Source organism: Arachis ipaensis, chromosome B6, assembly GCF_059453495.1.
Source record: "Arachis ipaensis isolate K30076 ecotype BB chromosome B6, ASM5945349v1, whole genome shotgun sequence".
Lineage (NCBI taxonomy): Eukaryota > Viridiplantae > Streptophyta > Magnoliopsida > Fabales > Fabaceae > Arachis > Arachis ipaensis.
In genome coordinates this window covers 91,855,088-91,861,856 of record NC_142441.1, presented here as the reverse complement: position 1 = coordinate 91,861,856, position 6,769 = coordinate 91,855,088, and the positions used below count along the sequence as shown (strand labels likewise).

At 37.9% G+C, this 6,769-nt stretch overlaps 1 non-coding gene across 1 annotated transcript; it reads left to right on the top strand.

Moving 5' to 3' along the window:
• The first annotated feature begins 364 nt into the window (after positions 1-364).
• On the top strand, positions 365-472 carry LOC148561759 (small nucleolar RNA R71). Its single transcript, XR_015887090.1, has one exon. It is a non-coding gene; the product is annotated as a small nucleolar RNA R71 (small nucleolar RNA).
• Positions 473-6,769: the final 6,297 nt, after the last annotated feature.

Sequence of the window (6,769 nt, the reverse complement as noted above, 5' to 3'; positions counted from 1 at the left end):
GCAGGGTTCTCAGGATCATAGGCCTCTTCTTCAGAAGATGCCTCTTGAGTACTGTTGGATGCAGCTTGCATTCCATTCAGACTCTGAGAAATCATTTGACTTGCTGAGTCAATATTTTATTCTGAGCCAATATGGCATTCAGAGTATCAATTTCAAGAACTCCCTTCTTCAAAGGCGTCCCATTACTCACAGGATTCCTCTCAGAAGTGTACATGAACTAGTTATTAGCAACCATGTCAATGAGTTCTTGAACTTTTGCAGGCATTTTCTTTAGGTGAATGGATCCACCTGCAGAAGTATCCAATGACATCTTAGCTAATTCAGACAAACCATCATAGAATATATCCAGGATGGTCCATTCTAAAAGCATGTCAGAAAGACACTTTTTGGTCAGTCCTTTGTATCTCTCCCAAGCTTCATAGATGGATTCACCTTCTTTCTGTCTGAAGGTCTGAACATCCACTCTAAGCTTACTTAGCTTTTGAGGAGGAAAGAACTTGGCTAAGAAAGCCTTGACCAGCTTATCCCAAGAGTTCAGGCTATCCTTAGGTTGAGAGTCCAACCATACTCTAGCTCTGTCTCTTACAGCAAAAGGGAAAAGCATGAGCCTGTAGACTTCAGGATCTACTCTATTAGTCTTAACAGTATCACATATCTGCAAGAATTCAGTTAAGAACTGAAAAGGATCTTCAGATGGAAGTCCATGAAACTTGCAGTTCTGCTGCATCAGAGAAACTAATTGAGGTTTAAGCTCAAAATTGTTTGCTCCAATGGCAGGACTGGAGATGCTTCTTCCATGTAAATTGGAATTAGGTGCAGTAAAGTCACCAAGCATCCTCCTTGCATTATTATTATTTTCGGCTGCCATCTCCTCTTCCTGTTCGAAAATTTCTGAAAAGTGCTTGCTGGATTGTTGTAATTTAGCTTCTCTTAGTTTCCTCTTCAGAGTCCTTTCAGGTTTTGGATCTGCTTCAACAAGAATGTTCTTGTCCTTTCTCCTGCTCATATGAAAAAGAGAGACAGAAAAATAATAATAATAGAGGTCCTTTTTACCACAGTATAGAGGTCCCTGTGTGAGTAGAAGAGAAGAAGAAGAAAAAATTCGAACACAGATGGAAGAGGGGGTTCGAATTTGGGTGAGATGAAGTGTTAGTAGATGAATAAATAAATAAAAGAAGATAAGAGAGAGAGAGAATTTTTGAAAATAATTTTTGAAAAAGAGTTAGTGATTTTCGAAAATAGTTTTTGAAAAAGGTTAGTGATTTTCGAGAATCAAAAATTAAAATAATTAGTTAATTAGAAAGAAATTTTGAAAAAGAGGGAAGATATTTTCGAAAATTAGAGAGAGAGAGTTAGTTAGGTAGTTTTGAAAAAGATAAGAAACAAACAAAAAGTTAGTTAGTTAGTTGAAACAAATTTGAAAATCAATTTTGAAAAGATAAGAAGATAAGAAGTTAGAAAGGATATTTTAAAATCAAATTTTGAAAAAGATAAGATAAAGAGATTTTTTTGAAAAGATATGATTGAAATTAGTTTTGAAAAAGATTTGATTTTTAAAATCACAATTAATGACTTGATTCACAAGAAATCACAAGATATGATTCTAGAACTCAAAGTTTGAATCTTTCTTAACAAGCAAGTAACAAACTTGAAATTTTTGAATCAAAACATTAATTGATGATGTTATTTTCGAAAATTAGGACATAAAGATAAGAAAAAGATTTTTGAAAAATATTTTTAAAATTTTTGAAAATAAATAAGAAAAATGAAAAAGATTTGATTTTTGAAAAATATTTTGAAAAAGATAAGATTTTTAAATTGAAAATTTGATTTGACTCATAAAAACAACTAGATTTTAAAAAGTTTTGAAAAAATCAACTCAAATTTTCGAAATTTATGAGTGAAAAAAGGAAAGATATTTTTTTTTTGATTTTTGAATTTTTAATGATGAGAGGGAAAAACATGAAAAAGACTCAATGCATGAAAATTTTGGATCAAAACAATGAATGCATGCAAGAATGCTACGAACGTCAAGATGAACATCAAGAACACTTTGAATGTCAAGATGAACATCAAGAACTTATTTTTGAAAAATTTTTAATGCAAAGAAAACATGCAAGACACCAAACTTAAAAATTTTTAATGTATAGACACTATGAATGCAAGAATGCATATGAAAAACAAGAAAAGACACAAAACATGAAAACATCAAGATCAAACAAGAAGACTTACCAAGAACAACTTGAAGATCATGAAGAACACTATGAATGCATGAATTTTTCAAAAAATGCAAGATGAATATGCAATTGACACCAAACTTAAAATCTGACTCAAGACTCAAACAAGAAACACAAAATTTTTTTGATTTTTATGATTTTCTAATTTTTTTGGATTTTTGTATATTTTTTCGAAAGAACATGTAGGAAAAAGAAAATAAGGATTTCAAAATTTTTTTAATATGAATTCCAGGAATCTTGTATTCTTAGTCTAAAGCTCCAATCCGAGGGTCAGGCATGGCTTAATAGCCAGCCAAGCTTTAGTATGTAACTCAGACATGCCACGGCTAACATTCCAATTAACTTGCCTCTATGCTGATGGTTGGAAGCCCCTATCCAAAAGAATTAGACATGACTTTACAGCCAGCCAGGCTTCAATATGCTTCATGGAACTCTAGAATTCATTCTTAAAAATTCTGAAGAAAAATATATTTTTGAAAAGATTTATTTTATTTTTTTTTTCGAAAACAGATGAGAAATTTTTAAAAGGTTTTTGAAAAATTTTTGAAAATAAAAAAAAAAAGAAAATTACCTAATCTGAGCAACAAGATGAACCGTCAGTTGTTCAAACTCGAACAATCCCCAGCAACGGCGCCAAAAACTTGGTGCACAAAATTGTGATCTTAGGCAACGGCGCCAGAAACTCTGTACGCACGTCTTAATAAATCGTTTTTCATTCACAACTTTGATACAACTAACCAGCAAGTGCACTGGGTCGTCCAAGTAATAAACCTTACGTGAGTAAGGGTCGATCCCACGGAGATTGTTGGTATGACGCAAGCTATGGTCACCTTGTAAATCTCAGTCAGGTGGATATAAAATAGTTATGGAGTTTTCAAATATTAATAATAAATAGAAAATAAGGATACAAATACTTATGTAATTCATTGGTTAGAATTTCAGATAAGCGTATAGAGATGCATTCGTTCCTCTAAACCTCTGCTTTCCTGCTGTCTTCATCCAATCAATCTTACTCCTTTCCATGGCTGGCTTTATGTAAGGACATCACCGTTGTCAATGGCTACTTTTTATCCTCTCTGGAAAATGGTCCGATGCGCTGTCACTGCATGGCTAATCGTCTGGAGGCATCACCCTTGTCAATGGCTGCATCCCATCCTCTTGTGAAAATGGTCCAAATGCTCTGTCACAGCATGGCTAATCATCTGAGGTTCTCGATCATACTGGAATAGGATTCACCCTCCTTTTGCGTCTGTCACTACGCCCAGCACTCGCGAGTTTGAAGTTCGTCACAGTCATTCAATCCCAGAGTCCTACTCGGAATACCACAGACAAGGTTTAGACTTTCCGAACTCTCATGAATGCCGCCATCAATCTAGCTTATACCATGAAGATTCTGATTAAGAGATCCAAGAGATACTCATTCAATCTAAGGTAGAACGGAAGTGGTTGTCAGGCACGCATTCATAGGGAATGATGATGATTGTCACGTTCATCACATTCAGGTTGAAGTGCGAATTAATATCTTAGAAGCGGAATAAGTTGAATTGAATAGAAAAACAGTAGTACTTTGCATTAATCTTTGAGGAACAGCAGAGCTCCACACCTTAATATATGGAGTGCAGAAACTCTACCGTATGAAAATACATAAGTGATAATGGTCCAAGCATGGCCGAATGGCCAGCCCCCATGAAAGTCTAAGATAGCATAAAACTGATCATAGATCTCTAATACAATAGTAAACAGTCCTATTTATACTAAACTAGTTACTAGGGTTTACAGAAGTAAGTAATTGATGCATAAATCCACTTCCGGGGCCCACTTGGTGTGTGCTTGGGCTGAGCTTGAATGTTACACATGTAGAGGTTAATCTTGGAGTTGAACGCCAGTTTGTAACGTATTTCTGGCGTTCAACTCTGGCTTGTGACGTGTTTCTGGCGTTTAACTCCAGACAACAGCGTAGAACTGGCGTTCAACGCCCTTTTACATCATCTAAACTCGGCCAAAGTATAAACTATTATATATTGCTGGAAAGCCCTGGATGTCTACTTTCCAACGTAATTGGAAGTGCGCCATTTTTAGTTCTGTAGCTCCAGAAAATTTACTTTGAGTGCAGGAAGGTCAGAATCCAACAGCATTAGTAGTCCTTCTTCAACCTTTGAATCTGATTTTTGCTCAAGTCCCTCAATTTCAGCCAGAAAATACCTGAAATCACAGAAAAACACACAAACTCATAGTAAAGTCCAGAAATGTGAATTTAAGATAAGAACTAATGAAAACATCCCCAAAAGTAACTAGATTCTACTAAAAACATACTAAAAACAATGCCAAAAAGCGTATAAATTATCCGCTCATCAGGAACCACGGTAATTCCTCCCTTTTTTGGGACAACATGCACGGGGCTAACCCAGGGGCTGCCTGAGATCGGGTAAATTACCTCCTCCCTGCCATAACTTCATATCTTCTTTCTGTACCACTTCCTTCATGATTGGGTTCAACCTCCTTTGGGATTGAATGGATGGTTTGGCATCATCTTCCAGCAGTATCTTGTGCATACATATGGCCGAACTTATCCCCTTCAAGTCAGCAAGAGTCCAACTAATGGCATCTTTGTGGTTTCGCAGTACTTTGAGCAGTTCATCCTCTTGATCTTGGCTGAGGCATAAGCTTATAATTACCGGGTAATTTTCATCTTCTCCTAAGTATGCATATTTGAGAGAGGGTGGCAATGCTTTGAGTTCAAGTTTGGGTACTTCTGACTTTTCGTTCTCTTTCTTTGGTGCACCTTGTATTTGACTCTCTGCTGTTGCAACCTCTTCAATAAACGTAGACTCCTCCTCTATTATACCTTCAGGTTCTTCTTCTTCAAAATTTTCCTGCATTGCGTCTTCAAGTGAGTCCAACCTCATACACTCTCCCATTTGCTCTTGTGGGTAACTCATGGCCTTGAACACATTGATCGTCATCTTTTCATTGTGTAATCTCAGGGTGAGATCTCCTTTTTGTACATCAATGACAGCTCCAGCAGTGGCCAAGAATGGCCTTCCCAGGATGATGGAAGCCTTGGCTTCCTTCTGCATGTCCAGCACTACAAAGTCTGCTGGGAAGATAAAATCTCCCACTTTCACCAGCAAATCTTCTACGACGCCATGCGGGAACTTGAACGATCGGTCTGCCAATTGTAAGGCCATCTTTGTTGGTTTAGCTTCCTCAATCTTCATCTTTCTCATCATAACTACCGACATCAAATTGATGCTGGCTCCTAAGTCACAAAGAGCCTTTTCTACTGTGATTTCCCATATAATACAAGGGATCTAAAAACTCCCGGGATCCTTCAATTTCTGGGGTAGTTTGTGCTGAATGATGGCACTACATTCTTCGGTTAGTATCACAGTCTCGTTGTTCTTCCAGCTTCTCTTCTTAGTCATGAGCTCCTTCAAGAACTCGGTGTAGAGTGGCATTTGTTCTATTGCTTCAGCAAAGGGTATGTCGATTTGCAGTTTCTTGAAGATTTCCAAAAATCTCGAGAACTGATTGTCATCCCCTTTCTTCTTTAATTGCTGAGGGTATGGGACTCTTGGGGCGTCTGGCTTTAGCACTCCTTCCCCTTTTTGTGAACTCAAAGTGGGAACTCGAGCTTCGTCCTGCTCTTCTTCCTCTTTATTTGAGTCCTCTTCTTGTGGTTTCTGGGGGGTTTCCTTCAGTTCCTTCCTATTCCTAAGGGTGATAGCCTGACACTCCTCCCTTTGTGTTGAGCTAGTATTGCTGCAAAGGTTGTGGCTGGAAATTTGCTTGAATAAGTAGCCAATTTGTGTCTCAAGTTTCTTGATGGCAGCATCCTGATTCTGCATATTGGACATCACCTCTTCTCGGAACGCTTTACTATCTTGAATCTCTTTGCCTATGCCTTCAAGTAGATTCTCAATCTTTGAGATTCTGTCATCCAATGATTGTAGATCGTGATTAGAGGTGGAAGGATGAGGTAAGTTATTTTGGTTTTGATGTGGATGTGGAGAGGTGTTGTTATTGGGGTGTTGATATGGTCTAGATGTGAAATTTTGGTGGCTTGCATTGTTGGGATTTGGGCATCTTTGATCAAGGCTTTGGTCTGGTTGATTTCCCCACCCAAAGTTTGGGTGATTCCTCCATCCAGGGTTGTAGGTCTTGGAGTATGGATCATGGTTTTGCCAGGTGAATTACCAATGTAGTTGACTTGCTCCTGACTTCCCTCTGCTGAAGTGGTGATTGCTGCTACTTGGTTCCTCTCCATCTTCTTGGTGAGGTCAGCCAGCTGCTGGGTAATGAGCTTGTTCTGAGCCAGCAGTGCATCTACATTGTTTAGCTCCATCACTCCTCCTGTGATCCCTCTTTCGGAAGCATAAAAGTAGTCGTTCTCTGCTACTGTTTCAATGACATCTATGGCCTCCTCAATGGTCTTCTTCTTGTTCAAAGATCCTCCGGATGAATGGTCTACTGCCTTCTTTGACTCATAGGAGAGCCCTTCATAGAAAATGTGCAGTTGCACCCATTCATTG